This window comes from Schistocerca americana, chromosome 1 (assembly GCF_021461395.2).
Source record: "Schistocerca americana isolate TAMUIC-IGC-003095 chromosome 1, iqSchAmer2.1, whole genome shotgun sequence".
NCBI classification, from domain to species: Eukaryota; Metazoa; Arthropoda; class Insecta; order Orthoptera; family Acrididae; genus Schistocerca; species Schistocerca americana.
Genome location: NC_060119.1, coordinates 736,137,691 through 736,164,949, shown reverse-complemented (window position 1 = coordinate 736,164,949; position 27,259 = coordinate 736,137,691). Strand labels below are relative to the sequence as shown.

At 46.7% G+C, this 27,259-nt stretch overlaps 1 protein-coding gene and 1 non-coding gene across 2 annotated transcripts in view; both read left to right on the top strand.

The window, feature by feature from the left end:
- LOC124593932 (LON peptidase N-terminal domain and RING finger protein 3) overlaps window positions 1-27,259 on the top strand; it is a 190,526-nt gene that overhangs the window by 40,514 nt on the left and 122,753 nt on the right. The window lies entirely within an intron of this gene.
- On the top strand, window positions 39-113 carry Trnaw-cca. The gene has a single exon. It is a non-coding gene; the product is annotated as a tRNA-Trp (tRNA).

Here is a 27,259-nt window from a genome sequence, read left to right as displayed (position 1 = left end):
CTGGCTGAAGTAAAGCTGTGAGGACGGGGCGTGAGTCATGCTTGGGTAGCTCAGTTGGTAGAGCACTTGCCCGCCAAAGGCAAAGGTCCCGAGTTCGAATCTCGGTCCGGCACACAGTTTTAATCTGCCAGGGAGTTTCACCATTGTTTTTATCTTTCATTTGTTCATTCCAGTTTTCTTCAGTCGAGGAGTTGTCTCACTTTGCTGCTTTGACTCAGAATCGAACTAATCTAGGATTCATCACCTGTAATCACACGACTGAATTATTCGTGGCCATTGGCAGTCCTCTCATCGATTGTTGCCCTTCTCAGTTGCGAGGTTTTTAGGCAGCATTTTGTCACAAATATTATGCATGTGTAAATCTTTGGTAAAAATTTGATGTGCAGTGAAAAAGATTAGCAGGCCACCCATCATCCTTACTGTGATCTCACAAGAACATGCACATGTTTTCTTCAGTTTTTGATGTTGAAAGTATCCCTGGGGTAGGACTGTCTTCAACGTATTCTCAGCCTTCCAAAAACGATTTGTGCCAGCGAAAAACTTGCGCTCTTGGCAAGGAATGTTCTCCATAGGCCTGTTTTAACTTTCCAAAGATGACTGACGCGGATTCCCCATGTTTAACATAAAACTTGATTGCATAACGTTGCCGGACGGAGTGGCCGAGCGGTTCTAGGCGATACAGTCTGGAACCGCGCGACCGCTACGATCGTAGGTTCGAATCCTGCCTCGGGTATGGATGTGTGTGATGTCCTTAGGTTAGTTAGGTTTAAGTAGTTCTAAGTTCTAGGGGACTGATGACCTCAGCAGTTAAGTCCCATAGTGCTCAGAGCCATTTGATCCATTTTTTTGCATAACGTTACTCTAAATTCCACTGTTCCATTTTCGTACCACACAACAAAAACACAGATTCATAGATGGCGCTCTCAGGAATCACAATATGGCTTTACGGTGCTGAAAATGGGAATGAGCATCTGGAAGGCAGGAACACACCGGTCTACATAAGTAGAACAACACAGCGTTTCTAGATCGCTTAGTGTTGTCTGTCTCATTACTTTTCTCACACACATCATTAGCCATTAGAGACGGAAGACGAATTCGGTTAAAGATATAGCGATAGGGAAAGAAAACGGCCTTGTCTTTTCAAAGGAACCATGCAGGTATGTTGCCTCAAGCGATTTAGATGTATCACATCCTTTCGGATGCGAGTTCTGTGTCTTACACTGGCAACACCTCGCTCTGTGAGGAAGTAGAGGGCACTGTCATACTGTCCGGTGATCACGAGCCTTTTGCCGTCCCTGTTTGATGTGGTGCGAATTCTGGTAAAGCAATCTTTCTCGGCACCCAGATTCGAACCAGCCACCTCTCGACAAGAGTCCGAGCGGACCAGCGTGTTTCAGTGAGGTGAGCGGCGCAGCCAGCAGCCAGAAGGCGGAAGGGAAGGCTGGTGCGCGGGTGGCCGGCCGGACGGTTTTAGCCGCCCTGGTCGCGCGGCGCTGCGCAGCGTTACATAAAGGAGCACGTCTCGTCTCTTCCCTATCAGAACACCGGCAACGCCGCGTTATGTAAAGCGCCGATTGTCCCCTCCATCGGTAAATATATCTACTCCGATTACAGGGAGGTGCGCTGCCCAATGCCGCCATTGTTCTCCGTCTAATCCAGCCTGTCCTACCTGTGTATGTTACCTGGCAATCGTTAAAAATTCCTGATAATGGCGGAGGTATCCGACGAAAGCTCGAGAGTTTGCGTGGCTTAGAAGTGAGAGCGTATTTTCAAAGGACTTGGGAGATCAGTTGATCGGAATGGAATGGCTCTGAGCACTATGGGACTTAACTTATGAGGTCATCAGTCCGCTAGAACTTAGAACTACTTAAACCTAACTAACCTAAGGACATCACACATATCCATGCCCGAGGCAGGATTCGAACCTGCGACCGTAGCGGTCGCGCGGTTCCAGACTGTAGCGCCTAGAGCCGCTCGGCCACTCCGGTCGGCTGATCGGAATGGACAGTTTCCTGAAAAGAAATAAGATGAACAGCAACAGTTTAATAGATGATTTTTGCTATTTGGGCAGCAAAATAATGGCTAAAGTAGGAAGTATGTAAAATGCAGATTTGCAAGAGCAAGAAAAAATTTCTGAAAAACGAACTTGCCAGATCAAATATCAAGGAGTTATGAAGTATTTTCTTCAGATGTATGTATGCAGAGTGAAGCGACGAATGAAAATTTGTACCAAGGACGGGATTCGAACACAGGTCTCGTGGTCACTAGACAGATGCGTTAACCACTACGCCACCGGGGCACAGTGACTTTACGCAACTGCACGTACTACCCAAGTACGTTTCCCACATCCATCCAATTTCCCCTTCACGCGTCAGCCCACTTGGTATTCCCCATAAAACAAAACAGCCTTGCAGAGGCCCTCCAGCTATATTGGAACAACACCGCAGCATCGAATTAAACGGGAGATCCTTCTTGAAACCCAGACATAGGTGCTTTAATCAAATGAGACTACATGGTTCCAGAGACCTTTTCAAGTCTCCAGTACCTAATATACACATGTGCAGACTGAAGGGACGAATGATTTTGTACCAATGCTGGGATCCGAATCCGGGTCTCTGCTTTGCTGTTTGAGTTTAAGGGGAATACCAACTGGCAGTGAATAAGAATTTGGATTGAGAAGGGAGGCGTGCAAGGGTAGACCGCGCACTTCTGCAAAACCACTGTGCCTTAGCATATCTACCTAGTGAGCATAGATGTCTAAGACTTGAAAAGGTATCTGCAACCACATATGATTATTTCCTTACGCTTGTAGTCGGTGTACGTGCACCGACGACAGTTCGTCCCGGAACACAGTACAGAGCTGCTTCGCATATACAACAGATGTTGAAAGTGGCCTCCATGGGAGGTGATGGCGATAGTAGCAGTTGTTGTGCAGGGTACACATAATCGTTGCTTGCTGGCGGGCTACTTGCGTGGAGCTTGTACTACCGCTCGTCTCAACATCCTATAGAACCGGATCTTCCAAATCTGGTGTAAGCACAGTCCGTCGCCTCCCTGCACGTTGTTCTGTCCAAAAGGGTCCATGGCCACACAAACCCCCTAAAAGGGGTTGAAATGCTGTGTGATGTGGTCGGTGTCTGTGAGGATACTTGTTTGGTGTAGTCGTGCTGCCTCTCGACCCTCCCCATGTGCTTGGCTGCACACAGACACCTTCTCGGCTTGTTACCGACGCGAATATAGGACCCTGCGTCAATCATACAGACTGCAAGACGCAAGGAAGAGAAGGAACACGCTCCACGTGGGCAGAGGAAGTGTCATTCGTCAGAGCCATCTACCGTGGCAATGATACATTTCCGGACACGTATCCGAAGGACGTTCTTACTCCATTTTGCATCAGGAATTCGTCACTGCAATTTGTCTATTTTACTAATGTTAATCCTGTACACCTATGAAAAGACTTCTGTGAAATATGGAAAGACGAGTGGTGGTTCAAATGGCTCTGAGCACTATGGGACTTAACTGCTGTGGCCATCAGTCCCCTAGAACTTAGAACTACTTAAAAGTAGCCTAAATACAGCACACACGTCCATGCCCGAGGCAGGATTCGAACCTGCGACCGTAGCGCCTAGAACCGCTCGGCCACACAGCCGGCACGGGTGGTGACGTCACAGTTAAAGGAGACTGGTGAAAAAGTTAGTATGAAAGCGTGGTGTGCTCAGGATCAAATCCTTTAATGCATCGTTTCAACTGGACTTCGTCCTAAACACGATTAAGTGGCTGTCCATGTACATCTTTGTAACGCAGTTTTATATCGTAACCTATTCTACTTTATTCGTGAGATGAGTTGACAACGGGGTTTACATTTCATCTAGGGCTTGTGCTGTACAAATAAATAGTAAGTTACTGTATGCGCGTATGTTTGCTACTTTTTTGGTCGTATAAAATGGAGTATATTTGACATAAATATTATGATATCAAATGAATGTAATATTGGAATAAAATTATTCTTCATCGATATATCTCATTCTGGAAACATCCCCCAGGCTGTGGCTAAGGCATGTCTCCGCTACATCCTTCTTTCAGGAGTGCTAGTTCTACAAGGTTCGCAGGAGAGCTTCTGTAAAGTTTGAAGGTAGGAGACGAGGTACTGGCAGAAGTAAAGCTGTGAGGACGGGGCGTGAATCATGCTTGGGTAGCTCAGTTGGTAGAGCACTTGCCCGCGAAAGGCAAAGGTCCATAGTTCGAGTCTAGGTGCGGCACACAGTTTTAATCTGCGAGGGAGTTTGATATTGTAAGTATTCCACCACGGAGCAAGGCAAGGTTCCTTCTTCGACACCGTGGTACTGCACACAAATTTTATATGTCAGGAATTTTCACTCTTAACTATAACAGGTGCGGTGAAAACAGTATGAACTACATTAAATAACGCTAACAGGATCACTAGAGGGCAAGACAGAAACTGCAAGACATTTAAATGTGCAGGGAAAGAAAGTTACAATGTCCATTCAGTTTCGTAAAACGAATTTGTATCTTTATCCATGTGAATAACTGTAAAGCATTTGCCATAGACTCAAGGCCAGGTAATGAAATGAAATGTCGTGTGACGAGGGCCTCCCGTCGGGTAGACCGTTCGCCTGGTGCAAGTCTTTCGATTTGACGCCACTTCGGCGACTTGCGCGTCGATGGGGATGAAATGATGATGATTAGGACAACACAACACCCAGTCCTTGAGCGGAGAAAATCTCCGACCCAGCCGGGAATATAATCCGGGCCCTTTGGATTGACAGTCTGTCGCGCTGACCACTCAGCTACCGGGGGCGGACTCAAGGCTAGGTGAAGGCCCAAGCGATACGAGGGTTAAGAGGGTTACCCATGCAACAAAACTGCGCCCCCCCCCCTCCCCCTGCTACTTGGTTAAAATGGCTCTGAGCACTATGGGACTTAACTTCTAAGGTCATCAGTCCCCTAGAACTTAGAACTACTTAAACCTAACTAACCTAAGGACATCACACACATCCATGCCCGAGGCAGGATTCGAACCTGCGACCGTAGCGGTCGAGCGGTTCCAGACAGTACCCCCTGCTACTCTTTACCAAAAATCTAGTATTGAGCAGTTCCCGAAACACAAGGGACGCAAGTACTGGGTGATTCTCCCTGCATACCACTGTGCACAGCTATAATGCGACGTGAGTACGATTAAATGTCACGTTTCAGAGCTCACCAAATTTATATTTCAGGAACGGAAAGGTGTGTGGTTCCCAGAGTAGACCCAACAATGCCGTGACAAAGAAAGTGTTGCGTCGGTGGCACGCACGTTGTAGCCGTCCAGCGGGGGTGACGCGAATGAGAAAAGTGGTTTACGAGGGTGTAATGGGATAGGCGCGAGCCTCGGTAGCGCAGGCAGAGGCGCGCCGCCGGCCGCGCTGACAGTAAATGGCGGCGTGACGCCTCCGCCGCCCCGCCATGGTGGGGGCGGCTTACGTAATCCCGGACGCTGGGCGCCAGGTGGGGCCGCGCGAGCTCCGCTGCGCCGCCTCCGCCCACCCAAGGCGGGCGGCTGGGCCACGCCGGCTGCTTTTGTCTCCGTGTGTGTGTGTCCTAATTACACCAAGCAACGACACCAGGTTGACGGCGGTACTGCATTGTCCAATTATTGTAGAACCTCGCTAAACCGTCCACCACGGTGCCGGGAGCATGATGCAGAAAACAGCGGATTACCAGAGGAGCACTTATTGACTCATAACATCACAATATAGTGCGCACAACATTAATTTTAAACTGGGAATACTGTCAGAATTATTGATCCATATTAAAACATCACTGAAACGAAAAGAAAACGTTAACACACTAAAGAATGTACAGTAGTGCCTGTACTGCAAAGTACGACTGTATCGTACGGTAAGGTATTGTTACTGTGAGTGAATGTTTAACGTCTGTACATACCTGTTACAGTACTGCATTGATAAACAGCTGATTTGCACCGAAATGTTTAAAACACATGAAATCACACCGAAAAAAAATGTTCTGTTCTTAAGCAGGTCTAAAAAAGTCTGTATTATTCTTTTGCTTAGCAGACGACCACCTTGATTTTGCCGCGGTTTTCCGCCATAAAGTGTGTAAAACATAATGTTTGTCTGGGGTACACATGTATTGAAGGACTATATCAAATGCATTTTTAGTATCGTTATGTGATACTCGAGACGTAGGTTCACTGTCTTCGTTGTCGTCATCATCTTTGTCGTTCTCATCGGTTGTTAGAGTTACAGCGTCGATGATTTGGTCGTCTGTTAATTCTGCTTCCCGTTGTGAAGTCAACGTCACCTGTACTGATCTACTCACTTACGTCACTGGGATCAATGTCCGGTTTTAAAAACTGTGTCACTTGTATTGTTTTAGTTTTACACACTTTAATGTGTAAGGATAATACTGTCACTAATTTGCAAAACAAATGCGTGCATAATAACACTTATTGATGGAGTGAGAAACAAGTTTAGCCGGCCGGTTTGGCCGAGCGGTTCTATGCGCTTCAGTCTGGAACCGCGCTACCGCTACGGTCGCAGGTTCGAATCCTGCCTCGGGCATGGATGCGTGTGTTGTCCTTAGGTTAGTTAGGTTTAAGTAGTTCTAAGTTCTAGGGGACTGGTGACCTCAGATGTTGTGCCATAGTGCTCAGAGACATTTGAATCATTTTGAAACAAGTTCTTTCATACCAAAGCTAGTCGAACAAACACCCAGTAAAGGTCAGCTGCCTACTGATCCACATCGCGAGTCATCGACAACTCCAGACCTGACTGTAGCAGCAGCCCCTGTACGTTAACAAAATACCGAAAATGGGATGGTTGGACTAAGCGCGAAGTCGGACCATCCGAGGTCGGATTAGCGAGGTTCTAGTGTGTACCTGTCTTGTGATTTGGTCCCGAAGAATTATCTGCTTGGGTTAAAGTTGGTAGGAGCGACATTTCTTTCTTTCAGAGTATCTTGAGAAGCAGACTAAACACACAATATCTTGTGCTTTCAGTAGAATTTCAGCAGCAGTTGTAGTCAGTCCACCGCCAATGTCGCCAGATTTTAGCGACATCTTTTTTAAGTAGGTTTGGGCGAAGCAAGCGAGAGAATATGAAAACTCGTGGGTGTTTTTTTGAAGACACCGAGCTTCACACCCAAACGCTTTACGCGGGTATAAATTTGCAATGTAAAATACCCTCTGCCAGGCACTTAAATGTGATTTGCAGAGTATCCTTGTAGATGTAGAATTATATGAACACTCAGGTATTGTGCTGTATAGCTTGTGGGGATTCAGAAAGGCATAAACACATCACCCCCTCAATACGCCGGCTGCGTGTCGCTGGCAGTAATCGCTGCTAAGGTAGGGTGCGACGGCACGGCGCGTGTGACGGCTCACGTGGCCCCCGCAGTCCTTACAGGGCAGGCCCACAGCCCAGCTGTGGCCGCTACACAGAGCGACAGCAGTGCAGGCCTGCCCTTAACGAGGCTCGCCGCAATCATCGCATTAGCGGCTAATCCCGCGACCCTCGCTACTCCCAGCTGCTCGTCACGCAGTCTGCCTCTCCGTTAATCGCCGCACAGCTGACAGCTGCCCAACACTACGTTACTTCAAGCAGCAGCGGTCGCGATTATTTTTAATTCTTTTTTTGGGGCGCCAGTCTTCCGACTTACCTGATGCAGCGTGCCACGCTTTCCTATCCCTACCAAACTATTCATTTCTGAGTAGCACTCGCACCCAATACAATTACTTCTTCTATATCTTCAAATCTCTGTTGTGCCCTGCAAACTGGACACCAACAGCTCCATCTAGCTCCATCTAGTACCATCCAAGCTGTTTTCTGAGCTCTTTTTCCCGTACTGCAATTACTTACTGTTTAAGGATTTTTGTAGGATATTGTAGGATAAGGTTACATCTACTTAAACTTTCAAATCAAATGGCTCTGAGCACTATGGGACTTAACATCGGAGGTCATCAGTCCCCTAGAAATTAGAACTACTCATACCTAACTAACCTAAGGACATCACACACATCCATGCCCGAGGCAGGATTCGAGCCTGCGACCGTAGCGGTCGTGCGGTTCCACACTGAAGCGCCTAGAACAGCACGGCCACTCCGGCCGGCAGTTACCTTAGACACACCATCTCTCATCACCAATGACGATACAGGAAAGGAGTGGTCGGTGTGACGAGCAAGCAGAGATGCGCGTAAGGCCACCAGCTGATTTTTGTTATTTCGACTTTTGAGCATGCGGTACTCATACACCGAATTTTTGAACCTCCTCCATTGAATGCAAATGTCGCACGATGGTGGAATGATCACAGTTCATCACATTTGCCAGTTCTCGAGTAAATTGACGTGGATCATTGTGGATTAATGCATTTAAAGATCTTCATCGAACCCCGAAGGTCCTTCTGAACGTGGAAAGTCACTAACGTCAAAACGAACCCCCTTAAAACGAGAAAACCATTTTCTTACCGTGCTTTGTCCGATGGCATTATCCCCCTACACGGCCCAAATGTTTCTGCCTGCCTCTGCAGCTGCTGTCCCCACCCCGAACCCTCTCCCTGTTGAACTCAAACAGAAGAATATGTCGGCAGTGTTCTGATTTCTGCTCTTGGCACTCCGTTTTCTAACGTCCGCAACTCCACTCATTATCCCAAAATGACAATATGTGAACTCAAATAGCAACAATGATCCACAAATAAAAAATGACAATCGACAAATAAACCCATAGCAAACAGAATACCAACATGTAAAACAAAAATGTTACGATCTAATGCACCATCCTAAAAGATCACAATGACCTATACGTATAAAAAATCTGTTCATAAATTTAATCAGGGCTGGAGTTACTTTCTTGTTGAAACAGGCGAAATACTCGCGAATGGAAAACTTACTTTCTTAATATAAGAGCTGTCACATTGCTTCTCATAACAGAAATGATAACACGGTGGGACACGACAAGAGCGGTACAGCTATCATTTGTGTATTGCTTGCGGTGTCAGTGCAGCCCGCAGCTGCCATGTGCCAACTACTCTAACTAGGACAGTAGTCGTCCACACTGGCGCCTGAGACGCGATGAATCAATACTGTTCCCGTTAGGAGGATTCCAGAAAGCGTGCTACAGAAGAGAAGGCAGCGAAACTGCTACAGTCGGTAACGCGATTCGCTAACCGTCGAGGTGCGGCAACGAGGCAAAGCAAGGGACGAGTGAAACGGGAGGCGGCATGAAATGGTACTGATCCGTCAGTCCGCGGAGAATCTAACGTTCAGTGTCCCGGCTGCGGGATGCCTCAGCGCTTTGATGGGGCAACTGTTCAAAACGAGATCAAACCTGAACTGCAGACGCACAAAGCACGCAGGGTGTCCCGAAACTTCAGAGCCTAACCTAAAAAAATGGCTCTGAGCACTATGGGACTTAACATCTGTGGTCATCAGTCCTCTAGAACTTAGAACTGCTTAAACCTAACTAACCTAAGGACATCACACACATCCATGCCCGAGGCAGGATTCGAACCTGCGACCGTAGCGGTCACGCGGTTCCAGACTGAAGCGCCTAGAACCGCACGGCCACACCGGCCGGCCCTAACCTAAACAGATAGTAAATACTATTTTGCGAAACGTAAGTAATGGTCAGACATGAACGTTTCAGGCAGTACGAGATGTGAATCAGCAATCTATTAAACGCGCATACTTGTAAATTGCTTATGTGTAGCAACAAACAACTACTCACCATAGCGACGTAGCGCCCGAGGACCAATAAACAACCGTTTGTGATGTGTTCACGATGTTCACTGTTGTTTGCAGTCTATGACTAATTATCAGAGATGGGGCGTTACTGCTTACAGGAACTTGCAGACACGCATTGAATGTATATGCATCAGCATGAAGTTCTTACAAAGCTAAACGAATGCACAGAGACAAGTTTCTCATCAGGTATAATCCTAAAGGGAGTAATTTTATCACCGTTGATAGAAACGTATGAGAAAGAATTCTGCGCACAGATTAATTTGAAGGTATGGCGTTGGCTAGTATGGGCAAGATTCATCAGTAAGCACCCGACAATTTGCACGCGAAATGCACGCTTCGAAGAAAACATGTGAGGAATACTGGTGCAGCAACACTTGGGGCCAAATGATTCTGAGCCCAGAGTTCAACTCTGTCACCGAATTACAACTCTCAGCAGGATAGCACATGATTAAATAAATATGTTTTACGAGGGCTGACTGACAAGTAATGCCTCCACCTTCGTAGCCCTTCAACAGTTGGCAGCACTGGCTTGTTCCGTAGCCTCTTCTCTACAGCTCTAGTTGGCGGAAAGCCTTGGCATTGAACGGTTGTGTTGTTACAAAGTATGGAACCCTGTGCAGACGGTCGGTCAGTGCGATTTCAGCAACGTGCAGTCATTGAATTCTTGACAGCAGAAGGTGTCACTCCAAAGGAGATTCATCAGAGAATGAAAGCAATGCATGGTGATTGTGTTGATGTGAGTACTGTGCGTCGTTGGGCGAGTAAGTTTAAAGATGTTGAGGCGGGAACAACTGATCTGCCTGACAAACAAACAGTTGGACGTCCTGTGACAGCAACGTAAGAGTTTAACAAGCAAAATGTTGACAGATTTATTCAAGACGATCTTCGTATCACTCAGAGAGAAACTGCAAACACAATCGGCATTTCACAAGAAACACTTGTGCTGATTTCAAAACTGCTCGTTCCTCTATCACGTAATGGAATAAACTTTGCTATTTTTAGCTATAGGACTTTCAGGACGACGGCAAGATAGGTACACCAGGCTGCTCTGATTTTTATGTGATTTTTATGTGATAGCTGATGACAGCTTTAAGTTTATTTAAAAAAAAGTTCCCTATCTCAAATAACTCAAATTATTTTCCTCTTTTCTTTTTTTACACGTCAGACTTCTGACTGGTTTGATAGAGCCCACCACAAATACCTCTCTTGTTCCACTGTCGGCTCTTCACCTCAGAGTAGCACTTGCACTTTGCGTCCTCAATTATTTGTTGGCTGTATTCCAGTTTCTATCTTTGCCTTAGAGTTTTTGCCCTCTACATCTCCCTGTAGTACCAACGAAGTTATTCCTTCTGAACGCATGTCCTTTCATCCGGTCTCTTCTTCTTGTCAGTATTTTTCACATTTTTTTCCGCTGACTCTGCGGGGAACGTCCGCGTACTTAGTCTCACCAGGCTACTTAATGATCAACAACCTTCTATAACACCCACACCTCAAGCGCTTTTATTCTCTTATTTTGCGGCTTTCTCACAGTCCATCAATCTCCGACACATTTTCATAAATTTCTTTCTCTAATTAAGGTCTATTTATGATACTAGCAGGCTAATTTGACCATAAATGCTCCGTTTGTCTGTGCTAGTCTAGTTTTTATGCTCTCCTTCCTTCGCCCGTCTTGCTTTATCTTGTTTTCAAGGTATCAGAATTACTTCATTTCGTCTGCTTCGTGGTCACCAATTCTGATGTTGAGTTTATCGCTGTCCCCGTTTCTGCTACTCCTCGTTACTTTCGTCTTTCTTCCGTTTACTCTTAAACCGTATTCTGCAGTCATTAGGCTGTTCATCCCATTCATCAGGTCGTGTAATATTGTTCTTAACTTGCACTGATGACACCAATATCGTCAACTAATCTTACCTTTGATATCCTTTCAGCCCACTCCTGAACCTGTCTTTTATTTCCGTCTTTGCTTCTTCGATGAATAGATTGAACAGTAGAGGTGAAGGACGGCATCCCCGTTTTACACCTCCTTCGATCTCCTTTACTATGTGCACTATTTTAACCCGGCAGATTTGAGGATGGCCTACCGTCTAGGAGAGGTGTCGCCAGCGCACCTACATGGCGTACATCCGACTGGTTAGTGCTATTCGCGGTCGTGAATCAGAGCTGTTTCCGTAGCAGGGGCGCCGAGAGTGCGATAGTCGGTGGCGTATTTAATGAAGCGCGCCGAAGATAGACCGTTTCTATCTTTGCTAGCGTATTATGTAAGGCGCCGCCGACTTGTGACTCACCAGAGTTTTCCCCCCGACTCGTTCCCCAGCGCAATCCGGCTGCTCGTCCGCGTCCAGGAGAGCAACAGGGAAACTTCTGCCGCTCTGCGTCACGCTCTTCTCTCCGCGTTCGGCTTAGCGGATTGATGTAACTCGCCTGTTTGAAAACCGCTGCTCGACGGGAAGTAGTTTTTATACCATTCCTCCTGAAGAACGGCGAAGGTGAAACATGCCCGGCTGAGAAAGCTTCGGAGTTGGTGGTCCTAAGGTGCACTTGCGCTCTTCTAGTCCAAAGGTACTCACGGCCCGCGGGTCGCATGCGGCCCAAAGCAAGTATCGGTGCGGCCCAAGAAGTAAGCATCTATCACACGACCGGCAAAAAAATTCACAAAATTCCATTTATGTAAAGATATGATAAATTGAATATTTTTTTCGCTCAGCAGTTGTTGTTAGTAGTATCGACCACATTATGTGTGCCCCAAAAATCCTCGTCTTCTTCCAGTGTGGCCCCCCACCAAAAGGTTGGGCACCCCTGGTCTCGTCTTTTACACTCCGCGGTGAGGCCACCTCCGTGGCTGAGGCTTTAGCATTCCAGGCCATTGACGCGGAAGCCTCGTGTTCGATGGCCACCACCTTAGATTTTCCAGTGGTGAAAATCTTTGGAACGGAGGCCACTCAGCCTGGTGAGAAGCTGCTTTAATGAACAAGTAGCGAAGTTGACACGGAAGCCTCCGAAATGGCGTGAAGTCGAAATGTTTACACCCAGCGGGAACCACACATTTGTTCGATTCGCACGTACAACTGTTTGGTAGGCTGTTTCTGTTTCTGTTTAACGTATATGTAAGAAAACGGAGCTACATCAGTGACTGAACTAAGGTTTTTTTGTTTACGGCGCGTTTCGGAGACTTTGATTCATCATCATGTGGGAAATTTGGTGATTATTTCAGGTATATTGCTCCAGGGAAATCAACGACGTCGAAATATCTACAGTCTCGTTTGTCTTCATCGTGTATTTTCCTCGAGAGCGCTGAAAAAAAATGGTTCAAATGGCTCTGGGCACCCTGGGACTTAACTTCTGAGGTCATCAGTCCCCTAGAGCTTAGAACTACTTAAGCCTAACTAACCTAAGCACATCACACACATCCATGCCCGAGGTAAGATTCGAACCTGCGACCGTAGCGGTCGCGCGGTTCCAGACTGTAGCGCCTAGAACCGCTCGGCCACAATTGCCTGCGAGAGCGCTGAACCTGTCCTTCCCACATTCGCTGTTGTAAACTTTACCAGAGATGATGATGTCGCTGTGGAAAGAATCACAGAACCACCTTTACCTCTGTAAGCCATGAAGTACGTACCAGGTGGAAAAGAAAGTCTTGGGGCAAAGAGAGAGACGATGAATGAAACTGACCCACGAAGATGGTTGGTTGGCTGATTCGGGGGAGAGGACCAAACAGCGAGGTCATAGGTCCCATCGGATTACGGAAGGGTGGGGAAGAATATCGGCCGTGCCCTTTCAAAGGAACCATCCGCCATTTGCCTGATGCGAAAACCTAAATCAGGGACCGAGCGAGGTGGCGCAGTGGTTAGACACTGGACTCGCATTCGGGAGGACGACGGTTCAATGCCGCGTGCGGCCATCCTGATTTAGGTTTTCCGTGATTTCCCTAAATCGCTCCAGGCAAATGCCGGGATGGTTCCTTTCAAAGGGCACGGCCGACTTCCTTCCCCGTCCTTCCCTAATCCGATGAGACCGATGACCTCGCTGTCTGGTCTCCTTCCCCAGACCAACCAACCAACCTAAATCAGGATGGCCGGACGCGAGTTTGAATCGTCGTCCTCTCGAATGCGAGTCCAGTGTGCTACCCACTGTGCCAGCTCACTCGGTGCCACGAAGATGGAACGATTGTCGCCCTTAACCACTGAAAGTGATATTGACGATGACGTCGACGACGATGATTTTGTCCCATCTGAACCCCAGCTCTGTCCCCGTGACGTGCTCGTCTTCTTGACATGTTTCGGCTACTGTCATAGAACTTGTAACTTCGGATATGATCGTGGCAGTAATCGAAAGTAATGTAATTTGTGAAACAAAATAATTAAGGCATACAGAGATAATTATTCGCCGTAACAGATAGCTCGTTGTCTTCGGGACGTTGCTTCCTTGTTTCCTGCCGGTGGTTTTCTTACGAACCGTGTTCAGCAGGGCGTTGCATAAACTGCAGTTTTGACGTTCTTGCCAGCCTGCCGGCGCACTGCAGCGGATGGAGTCTGCGACTGGCCGTTACGTAAGCCGCTTCTTGGCACGGCAGCCGCAGAGCACGACTCCCCCGCCAACGCGTCTGGTCCGCGCGCCAGCGGCAGCGGGAAGCAGCTCGCACAGTTCCTGCTCTTCCCTCCTCCTCGCACGTCCGCTGCTACTCGGGCAGTGACGCACGCGACGTGGCCAGCCGCAAGTCTGCGTCACGGAGTAGCAGCTGAGGTCGTGCATATTTTATCCACCTGTTGCGTTACACGGATGTCAGCCAAATTGTACGTCATCATTTGACTCAGACAGCTTGGACCAATGAGTAAGACTCGAAGCTACTGCTGACGTTGAAGGTCACTGGAGATAAGGCTCATTAAGGTCACAACTCTGGCTCATCTAGATACGAATCTGAGAAGCCGAACAATCCATTCTGCACGTTTACGATTTCGGTATTTCCTTTGTCGCAGAATTTCCGTGTGCAATCACGACCGCGTTAAAAAATATGTCTGGACAACGGAGGAGGTGGCACACTCAGAAACTATGCTGATGAAACCAACGTACATGCGTATCGACATCCAGACAATAATCAAAGGTTAATTTACGCTGCTCGGCACCACAGAAGTAAAACTGCAAATTGTCAGAGAGACTGTTGAAGGAATCGGTTCATTTTTCCTAATATATCCTCTGATTTTCCTAATTCACTGCAGCCGAATATAAGGAAAGGTAGCCAGAATGAGATTTTCACTCTGCAGCGGAGTGTGCGCTGATATGAAACTTCCTGGGAGATTAAAACTGTGTGCCGGACCGAGACTCGAACTCGGGACCTTGCCTTTCGCGGGCAAGTGCTCTGCCATCTGAGCTACCCAAGCACGACTCACGCCCCCTCCTCACAGCTCTACTTCCGCCAGTACCTCGTCTCCTACCTTCCAAACTTTACAGAAGCTCTCCTGCGAAAAGGAAGGTTCCGAGTTCGAGTCTCGGTCCGGCACACAGTTTTAATCTGCCACGATGTTTCATAAGGAAAGGTAATCTGAAATCCGAAGCTATTGCTCATGCTGACATCGACAGAAAAAAGAGAAATATCAGTTTGTAACACCTCCTCCGTCAAAGTCTAGAATCTAACAAACAAGAAATAAACGGTTCACTACTTTTCTGCTTCTTGAGGTAGTGGTTCAGTATTGGAAGAATCAGTTAAATCACAAATGTGTAACTGCGATTAACAGTGTCTTAAAATGTTATTTCATGAGGAAGAGAAAGCTAGAGTTTAGTCAGCAGAATCTGCTGAGTAAACTGCGGACTAATGTCAAATGCATACAGGTAGTTGTGGCTGGCGAAGAGGAACACGTGATATAACGAACCAGAAAAAAAATCAGAGTATAAATAATTCGTTTTGTTCGACGCACGACGCTGGTAGACATACAAAATTTTACAACTCGTGACGTTCGTAAATAGGACAAATATCTAAGAATCTGTTTCGATTCTCATCGGCGTCTCATGTAGATAGGGAACTAAAAATGTAAATACGAATGTGACTGAAAATAACTGAAAATTTAGTCAGGGAAATTTTACATTACATACCGGACGGTTATCAGTGAGATACCAGGCATTCTAGCAGCAAAGGTCAACGAGCCAGACAATGTCTGAATCTTATACTGTAAATGTTGAAATCCTCTTTGCGCAAAAAAATTAGGCGTGCGTCAGCTCACCATCCGATAAAAGATAGAGATATATTCACCGTGGATATTATATGTGCCAGGGCAAGAGCTCTAAGGCGAACAGAGAGGTGAAGTGCACTAAAGTTTTCTGTAATCCTTGAGTCTTCTCAAGACAGAGATTAGAGTGTGTGCCTCATTTCAGCATACGGTTTGCAGCTGTTACCAAATTTGGTGTCTGACATTCTTCCGTCGTCCCAAGGCCATTTGTAGCTAACATTTTTGCCAGTTTTTTTTCCATATTTATTACTCCTGTTTCCAAGCGCCGTTGAATGCTATTTTAAAAGTACGTCGCTACGTTTTAAAGGAAATACGCTCGCTTAGTTCCGTTGCCAGTTTCGTACTATCGTGTATTGTGAACATTGTTTCTATATCTCCAACCAGTTTATGTGGTATTTGAGGGTCCATGCTCGATTTATAAAACGTTACGGATGTCCAAACTATGTGAAAAAATCGTGTGTAATGTTACTGTATCACTACTGCTTACTTTATCGCCCCATAACCTCAGGCAACTGTATAAGCTTTTTCAAGAGTCCATTTCGCACATTCACAGTTTCGTTATTTCTGTTGCTGAGAAATTTCTGTGCACTTTCACGACGCCGTTACAAAACGGGACTGTGCCGCGGAAGAGACGACAGAGATTGTGTGTCGTTGAGTCCTGACACAACGCAACCTCCACGTAAGAGGACAAAGGGAAACACACAGCCGCGCTCGAAATCTGGAAAGCCAACTACAGCATCCGGCTGGCATTCCTACACACGACTGAAAGATTAACGCAGGCGGCTGTCCACGAATGCGCGCGATCAGTGCTGGTACCGAACAATTACTCGCCGAAGGTGAACCGGCCGGAGCTTACGTAACGTAAACTGTGCTCGACGCCAGGACGGCTGCCAAACTATTGCTTTCGCCACGGCACTGCGCCCCACACATTTCCAACTCACCACGACCGCTAGGAATTATTACGCTGTTCACCTACGGGAAGCAATCTGGGTCCGCGTAAGCTAAGCCATGGGGACGCTCTCCCCCTGAGATATTCCACAGAATGTAACCAACTGCTTGCTGTTGTGGCGGTGAGTCGCTCATGTAGGAAAGACGGCTCAGCATTCCTCGCCTCATTCCGTCACCGTCTGTTCCTGTGTAGGAAATACTGTATTACGTATTTTCCCCTCTCGTCGATGCTTGGCAACGGTAGAAGAGCAAAAAATAAATTTCTCTCAGAATGAAGGACACTACAGTGTCTTAGAAAATTCTGCTGTCAATTAAAGGCGCCATAGCTGGTAATACATCACACTTTGCGGTATTTAATTGACAAGATACTGAGCTGTGCTGGAAGATTTTGACTTTTCCCATTCACTGAGGTGACGAAAGTCATGGGACACCGCAACTCGACGCGGTATGGGCACAATAAGGCGTTGGGAGTCCCCTGCCCGAAACATTGAGCCATGCTGCCTCTGTAGCCGTCCATAATTGCGGAAGTGTTGCCCGTGTGGGATTTTGTGCACGAACTAACCTTTTTTTTATAAAGAGGTGGAGCCACTCCACGCCCACACCGGCATGATGGCCAACTCAAAAGGTCTACTGTCATCTCTGCATAAGGGTTAGTTTTCACTAAAGTGCGCTGTCGCAGGATGTGGGTACTGCGATGTTTGCGTACGTCTGGTTAAGGTTAACCATTAATACACGCTCAATTGGAAATAGATTGGGTCGAAAGTCGAACGAAGGGTATCGGTTTGGAGGGCAGAGGAAAAAAAAAGTGCCAAGGCAAGAGCCAAGGGAAAAAAACCTCTGCGGTAGTTAGCACGGGTGGTAAGAGCAGTAGCGGATGTCTTGCTGCCTACTACAGGTCATGCAAGGGCAGGCTTTGTTACGCGGGTATCATGCATGTCGATACCTTTGACGTTGTGCGGTGCTGTTATTCGGCGGCTGCCGCTGGGTGCCGGTGGTGACCTGTAACAGTTAGGTTCATCATCGTTTTGTGTCGGATAGTTCATATGTCAGATGCAGAGTGTACGGTGATGCTGGTGATTTGTTGGTGCGTCAGTGGGCGAGCTCGTCGGTTTCTCTGCTGTAGCCTGTTGGTCGGCTTTGGTAGCAGCTGGTATTGCCAGTCAACGTTGCTGGTATGCGGCAGCTTGCCGACGTACGTCGCTTCTTGGTGTGTGTTATCTTGCCATAGGTGGCTATGCTCTAGCTAGCAGTGTCTTTGGCCGTTTATGCTTCCACCTATGGTTGGGATGCGAACTAACATCTCGATTATGTCCCATAAACGTTCGATGGGATTTATATCGGGCGATCTGTGTGGCCCAATCTTTGGCTCGTTGTGTCCAGAATCTTCTTCAAACCAATCGCGAACAATTTTGCCTGATGACACGACCATTGTCATCCATTAAATTCCACCTTCGTTTGGGAACGTGCAGTCCATGAATCGCTGCAAATGGTCTCCAGGTAGCTGAACATATCCATCTGCACTCAGTGACCCATGTAAACACAGCTCACACTATTATGGGGCCACGACCAGCCTGCGCGGTGCCTTGTTGACACCTTGGCTAAATGGCATCGTCGGGCCTGCGAATCCTACCATCAGCTCTTACCAACTGAAATCGGGACTCATCTGACCAGGCCACAGTTTTCCAGTCGTCCAGGTTGCAACAGACATGTTCACGAGGCCAGGAGTGGCGCTGCAGGCGACGTCGTGCTGTCATTCGTCTTCTGCCATAGCCCATTAACGCCAAATTTCGCCTCTCTATTCCAACAGACACGTTTGTCGTACGTCCCACATTGATTTCTGCAGTTATTCCACACAGTTTTGTTTGTCTGTTAGCATTGACAACTCTAAGCAAAGCCCGCTGTTCTCGGTCGTTTATTGCGACCGAGTGGTACTAGGCGCTTCAGTCTGGAGCTTCGCTGCTGCGACGGTCACAGGCTCGAATCCTGCCTCGGGCATTAATATGTGTGATGTCCTTAGTTAGGTTTAAGTAGTTCTATTTGTAGGGGACTGATGACCTCAGATGTTGTCCCATATAGCCATTTGAACTATTTCTCAGTCGTTTAGTGAAGGTCTTCGTCCACTGCGTTGTCCGTGGTGAGAGGTAATGCCTGAAATATCGTACTCTCGCCACACTGTTGACACGGTGCACCTAGGAATATAGAATTCCCTAACGATTTCCGAAATGGAATGTCCCACACGGCCGGGCTGGGGTGGCCGAGCGGTTCTAGGCGCTACAGTCTGGAACCGCGCGACCGCTACGGTCGCAGGTTCCAATCCTGCCTCGGGCATGGATGTGCGTGTTGTCCTTAGGTTAATTAGGTTTAAGTAGTTCTAAGTTCTAGGGGACTGATGACCTCAGAAGTTAAGTCCCATAGTGCTCAGAGCCATTTGAACCATTTTGTCCCATACGTCTAGCTCCATATTCCATTCCGCGTTCAAAGTCTATTACCTCTCGTTGTGCGGCCATAATCACTTTGGAAACTTTTCACATGGATCACGTGAGTACAAATGACAGCTCCGCCAGTTCACTGCCGTCTAATACCTTGTTTACTCTGTACTACCGATACCTGTGCGTGTGTGTATCCCTATCTAGTGACTGTTGGCACCTCAGTGTACATCACATTTCTCGCCAGCTATTGTAAAAAGGTTGCAGCGGTTGCATTGTTAGCATACCATAGTTACCGCAGCATCTTAATAAGTGAAAAACTCTATAATACGTTGCAAATAAACTGTCTGGGTGCTATTACTAATCGAAATCTTGGTGTTGTTCACCTTTGGCAAGTTAAAACCGTTTGCCACACCGGGATTCTAACAGAATACTTGCCTTTCACAGACCTCGCGATACCAGTTTCGTATAATCTTTTGACGTAACAAAAACCTGTATCTTTCCAGCGTGGCGAACAGCTTCATTTATCCGTGACAAGAGTATGGTCTTAATAACTTCCCCGCCGTAGACCTAATTTTAGAAAAGGTGCTTCCAAAGTAACTTATATCTGTCACATTATGCAGTCAACTGATTTTATGCGCATAGCTGGTAGCATTGCTCTGAATGTGCCATCGTGTACAACTGCGCTACAGTGCCCACGAGCCTGCTGGCGAACTTGTCGATTTTTATTCTCTGCAGTGCACACGCTCTAGGGGCCTAACGTCTTGCCCTGTGACGAGTGGTGGACCTTCAAACACGTTGCGTCGCAAAACAGGTCTTGCTGTCCACGGCCGGTTTGGTTACTGCCTCTTACTTCGTTTTTTGGTCCCTTCGCACCTCAAATAAATTTGCTTACAATGGCCGTCCTGACAACGGGAAATGCCCAGTAGGTAGCTTGGTCCGGAATTTAGGAAGCACTTACCAGTAGTGTGTGCGCTGTAATAAAGCCTCCATTTAATTTACAGTCCAATACCTGTGACTTAAAAGTTATCTCTGAGTAGCTGCGACGGAAGAAAGCAACCGTGGCGCCTCCTAGACTGTTGACGGTCAATTACGTGACAACGCGAGGTTTATGACTTCCGTAAAGTGCCATTTCACAGTTTTGTGTATTGCACCTGAAGCTGTTTCACGAAATTCGGACGAATTGGTTGGAAGGTATCGTTTGCAATAAATGCTTACAGATTGTGCCTGATTTGAATCGTTTAGAATTTCAAGAATTTGGAAGATTCGAATCAATGTGCACTTTCGCCGTATGATCGGATCATAAACCACAGGTTGAGTCCTGGTAATTCGATACAAAATTTGGCAGTCTCCGTTGCCGCTCCTTTTGTGGAACCATAACTGTATGATTTAAATCTCACAGTTCAGCAGCGCTACTACTATTTATCAGCGTAAAAGAACGCTGTCTGGAATTAATTACATCGACGTGACTCGTTTTGATCTAATGTAATTCTCGTATGTGCTCAACTAAGAATCTAGACGTAGTTTGACATCCTATTTACAGCCGTGTTTTACAGCAACACCTGTTCCGTGCTGTGGAGTGGAGTGGAGCGTGCGAATAAGCGGCGCGATGGTGACGCAAACTTTATGACGTCACGAATCTAGCTGGCGTGGCTGCGCGCGTCGACGAGATAGCATCTGCGCGCGAGCGGGCCGAATCGATTGTTCTGCCGAGGTTTTGCGCGACGCCATCTTTGATCATCGCAGTAACCAAATGAAGCTTGCAGTTGCATTCCGAAGGCCAGAATGAGAAATTGCCGCTGTTATTGCGGTTCGGGATGACGGCCGTATTTCCTCATTCATGAGGTCCACCGCTCCAAGACAGACCATTAATCTTCTGTGTGGAATAAATGAGCAAAAGTGTGCCCACTGCAACAGCGCTGAATATTTTACAGCACAATAGCCCGGATAAATGAGGTCGCGTATCTACATTCATCTCTAATACCCAAGCAGGAACAGTGGCTGACCGTAGTTTCACAAATACTCAAGACGTAGTCCTTGCAGTGCTGACCAATTGTACGAGATCCTTGCGCAAGTGATGGATACACCCGGCAGCGTTACTCAAGTTGAAAGCAGAATTATAGCCAAATTTAGAGTAACTCCGAGAGCTACGAGGCGTGTGAGAAAAGTATTGGAGGCTGACAACAGTGCGAGCGATCTGACAATGCTGTGCTGTTCTACTTGCGCTCGTCCCTTCCAGATGCTCAGTCTGGGTTTCAGCTCCGTACAGCCATCATGTGATTTGTGAGAGCGCCGTCATTGACCTTGTGTTTTATTTGTGTGTTACGAAACTGGAATAGCGGGATTTAAAGTAGCGTTATGCAATCAGGTTTTGTGTTAAACTTGGGGAATTCGCGAAGGTGACCTTCGAAAAGTTGAAACGGGCCAGTGGAGAACATTTCTTATCAACAGAACAAGTTTTTCGCTGTCATAAATCATTTTTGGAAGGCCGAGAACACGTTGAAGATGAAGATGGACTTCGCTCAGGCAGACCTTCAACTTCAAAAACCGACGAAAATGTCGAAAGTGTGCGTGTTCTTGTGAGATCAGACCGACATTTAACAGTAAGGATGATAGGTGACCTGTTATAGTTTCACCGTACATCAAATTTCGACCGAAGATTTGCACATGCGAAAGGTTTGTGCCAAAATGGTGCCGCAAAAGCACAACAACTGAGCAGGGCAATCGAAGAAACGTGAGCGTTAATATTTTTGAGGGATTGCCAATGATCACGAATGGTTCAGTTGTGTGCTCACCAGCGATGAACTCTGGATTATTGAGTACGATCCTGAGACGAAGTGGCAACGTGAGGAGTGGCACACCGAGACATATCCTGGACCGCGAAAAGCAAATCAAAGATTAAAACAACGCTAATTTGCTTTTTTGACGATAGGGGTATCGTGCATAAATAATTTGTTCCTCCAGGACAAACTGTCAACCAAGTGCTTCACAAAGATGTCATTCAAAGGTTGAGGAAAAGGGTGAATCGAGTGAGACCAGCCCTTGCAGACAAGTGGATGCTGCATCACGACAACGTCCCATGTCAAACGGCTACTTCCATCACGAAATTCTTCACCTCAAAAGGCATTTCTGTTGTTCTACATCCCTCCTATTCACCTGCTCTGAGACCTTTTGACTTTTTTTCTTTTCCCGAAACTGAAAAAGTCTTAAAATGATGTCATTTTGGGACTCTGGAAAACGTTCGAAAGAATGTGAGTGGCGTATTAAAGGCCCTAACAGTCGAAGCCTTTCAGTGCTGCTGCAAAGACTGGGAACAATGACTGCGCCGGTGTACAGCTGCCGAAGAGAACTACTTTGAAGCGGACAATACTATTGTTTGAAAAAAATAAAAACTCTGGTAGATAAAAAATCAAACTCATTAATTTTCTCACACATCTCGTGAGTCAAAAGAAAAGAAACATCTTCACTTAATCATTTTAAATTAGATTGGTGCATGTAGTTAGACACCGCGAGACTGTGCGCCTAACAGATAAGGCTGGTTTTAACATGCAGTGGATGAACAGGGACAACAGTGCGTTATGTACTTTTACATGAGGTTTTCACGTGCAAAATGATATTTCTTCACACTCAATGGCGTTTCATTATAGTTTTTATTTCAGTGCTAGGGTTAATAGGTTCCAGGCAAATGTCATTGTGGAAGCACGTTGTGCGAGAGGTGTAGCGATCCAGTGTTCGACGTATTTGCTGACCACTGAAATAACTTTTAAATTTCTGCGTGCTTGCTCCCTGTGGGCTAAAAGCTTTAGCTCTGTGGTTTGTCATTCATTTCTGTTGTCAGATAGTGTTCCTTCTGCCTTGGCATCGCGTAGCGCTGATCAGCGGACGAAGGTAATGAAGGACACCAATACGAAATTTATAAACTTTGTTCTGTTTCGATAGGTCGATTTTTAGGGTCGTTAGCATTAACAGGAGTACTTTTAGGTGACAGTGTCGTTGACTGCCGTCGCTTACTGCATTTATGCTGTGTATTGCCGCATGCCGGGACTTGGTTGCAATCTGTCCTTCACATAGCGGTGGCTTTTGTAGTGCGCGTTACGTGATTAGCGTGACCTCGATCCTTCATGTAGACTGCTAGTTGTAACGACGGCCGGCTGCTTTCAGAGCAAGAGAAGAACAAAGAGAGTGTACGGAATTTTAAAAAAAACAGCGCTGGTTGCTGTTGTTGGCCTCTGTACTCGTTATGTTGAAATTTTTCTGTCTCTTGCTCTTGTATCAGAATAATTTATATATTCCTGACAGTATTCACTATCACCTACGCTGTTTCATTAGATACAACTGCAGAATAAATACGGTTCCACAATCCAGGAAGTATGTGGGCATAAAAATTTCCTTCGATAGTGTGCAGAAAGCCGTGTAACATTTTGTTTTTGTTACTGCTTAACTCGGTAACTGAGGATTCTGTGTGCGGAAGACAAACAAAGCGAAAATCGTGAACGTGCCACATGGATCTAATCATGAAAGGTGCAGGATGAGACAGCTACGAAGAGATTAAGAAATCGGGGAAACGAGGAAAACGGCGAACTGCTCCCAATAAATCTAGGCATTGATCCCAAATGATGACAAATGGTCACACATCTTCAGCGCAGCTTTCTAAACGCGACTTCTCCTTTATTGTAATTGCAACAGCGACCGTGGTGTATCAAGTGCGCTGCAGTATTTAGACAGATACTGGGGACGTGATGATCCTAGCGGTGTTATGGGGAACCGATGCGATATTCATCGGTATTTATCAACGAATACTGAGGAAAAGACTTTGCCGCTCTTGGTAACGCAGCCAATATTTTCCTGTAACACCATAGAGAACATTTCTTAATTTTCCGATCACATCCGTATAATCCCTTGGTTCTTAAAATAACGACTACAAGACAACAAATTGTACGTCATACATGCATTTCATGCACTCATTCTCGCACTTGATTCTTATGGTCTTCAGCTTCACTGAATTTTTTGCCCAGTTGATGGTCTCAGTGTGACCTATGATTCCTTGTCTTCATTACTGAGCGTGATGATAATACGGAATATCTTTCACTGTTCAGTGTGGTGGTGGACGTTGCTTGTCATTGATTCCGTACTCTGAGAGTGTGATGCAATAATTTCATTACGTGCAAAGTTAAGTTGCATAACAGCTACCGCCACATGACAGATCATGGATAAAAAGCCAGCTTTAGTCACAAAAGTAGGCCATACCGTAATGTGATGAAATGTACATTTTTGTTACACGTAAATATATGTTGGAACTCTGCTGTACATACGTACTTTGACTGTAACTAGAGTCTGCAGATGAACGGACAAACACTGAAATGCACCGTTCAGTGATTAAAAAACGGTATTTACCATCCCACCGGTGCTTGTTTGTGTTATATAGTTGATTGTGGCGGGTGCTTGTATAGCGTGATGTTGAATTTGTATTTTTACAGACTATCAATAAATGAAGGGAAGGAAGAGAGTGAAATCCAGTGGGCAGGCGAACGTAACGTCCCATCAGCTCTGACAGAAAAAATGGTTCAAATGGCTCTAAGTTCTATGCATCTGAGGTCATCAGTCCCCTAGACTTAGAACTACTTAAACTTAACAAACCTAAGGACATCACACACATCCATGCCTTAGGCAGGATTCGAACCTGCGACAGTAGCAGCAGCGCGGTTCCCGACTGAAGCGCCTAGAACCGCTCGGCCATAACGGCCGGCTAGCTGTGACACATTCTCGCATTGTATAAGTTTTGGGGGTGTAACGCAGGAAATGGCGCCCAGTGTGGTTGTCAAGTATTTTACGTTAATATTTTTCCCGTCAAATACCGGCTGCGAACCTTTATTCGGGTATCAGGTTTCGAACCGAGTAGGTGCCTAGTCCACAGCACTTCATCGGTTTGGACAAGTTCGGTACGGTCGCGTTCATAAATGTGAAAATGGGTTGTGTGAACGACAGCGAAAACGAATAGTAATTTTTTCAGTAATTGTATAGTACCGAAGAACACCCTTTGACGATCATAAATCAGATGTCGACCTACTACTGTTACATTAGGTATTCTGAAGTCAGGAGAAACAGAAAGTGGTGAACATGCCACATCAATTTCTTTGTGGCTCTCTGCCTCACCTATTACACTACGGAAGAACGAGTGAACGATGTACTAGCTCGCCTCGTTCACTCGGTAGATGTGAAAGTAGTCATTGCTTCCTCGTTTCATCCGGTAATGCAACAAAAACAAACCTTAATATATGGAACCGTAAAATATAGAGTCTGCACGCACTTGATAGTGATTCGCAGGGTACAGACGTAGATGTCTGTTCACCGTTCTGCGGCTGACAGTGACGAGCTAGTTGGCGGACGAGTCAGGGGTGAGCGGGATGTGAGGATTTAGGAACTTGGCTCTGACGATTCACCATCACCCGCCCCTTATGACCACGAGTTTATTTCGAAATAGGTTAGCAAGCAACAGCGCTTCCTCACGCCTAGCCGCCTCTTGAACAGTTGGGTTGGGTTGTTTTGGGGGACGAGACCAAACAGCGAGGTCATCGGTCTCATCGGATTAGCGAAGGATAGGGAAGGGAGTCGGCCGTGCCCTTTCAAAGGAACCATTCCGGCATTTGCCTAGAGCGATTTAGGGAAATCACGGAAAACCTAAATCAGGAAGGCTGGTCGCTGGATTGAACCGTGGTCTTCACGAATACGAGTCCAGTGTGATAACTAATGCGCCACCTCGCTCGCTTTCTTGAACAGTGCTTGGACAGACTACAGGTGGGTGCTGTACCTGTCGTGGACACGGGCCGGTAGCCACGGAGGCCATTGCAAGTCTCTGCTCGTCTACTGATCAGCTTACGCATAAAGTGCAGTAGTTTAGCTTTTAAGTTCCTGTGGGACCAAACTGCTGAGGTCATCAGTCCCTAAAAGTGCAGTAGTCCGCCGCGGTCTAGTCGATAGCTCGGTCGTTCGATAGCGGTGTAGTATACGGGCGTGCGAGGCGACGCGCCGGTCAGCGCGTGCTGAGGCCCTGGCAGGGAGCGATCCACTGTGGAGGCGGCGGCGCGCCAGCCGTGGCAAAAAATGTACCGGCAGGCGACGCCATGCCGCGCGTGCATGGGCCGCTCATCAGAATTTCAGTGGCGCGCTCAGCCCGTTGCGTAACGCACTCACTTCTCGTCGCTGTATTTTATTATACCGTCATGCTTGTCCTTGCAAGACTGTAATATATGTATTCAATACAACAGAACACTACGTATCATATTATATTATATTATATTAATAAAAAGTATCAATAGCTCTGTATTTTTAAACAAGTGACTTTCATAACCGACAGGTACACTGAGGAGCCAAATAAACTGGTACACCTGCCTAATATCTTGTAGGGCCCCTACGAGCACGCAGAAGTGCTGCGACACGACGTGGCATAGACTCGACTAATATCTGAAGTAGTTCTGGAGGGAAGTGGCACCATGAATCCTGAAGAGCTGTCCATAAATCCGTAAGAGTACGACGAGGAGGAGAACTCTTCAGAACAGCACGTTCCAAGGCGCCCCAGATACGCCCAATAATGTTCATGTCTGGGGAGTTTAGTGGCCAGCGGAAGTGTTTAAGCTCAGAAGAATGTTCCTGGAGCCACTCTGTAGGAATTCTGGACGTGTAGGGTGTCGCATTGTCCTGCTGGAATTGAGCAAGTCCGTCGGAATGCACAATGGACATGAATGGAGGCATCTGTTCAGACATGATGCTTACGTACAGGTCACCTGTCAGAATCATATCTAGACTATCAGGGGTCCCATATCATTCCAATTGCACACGACCCACACCATTACAGAACTTCCAGCAGCTTGAACAGTCCCAGCTGACATGCAGGGTCCATGGATTCATGAGGTTGT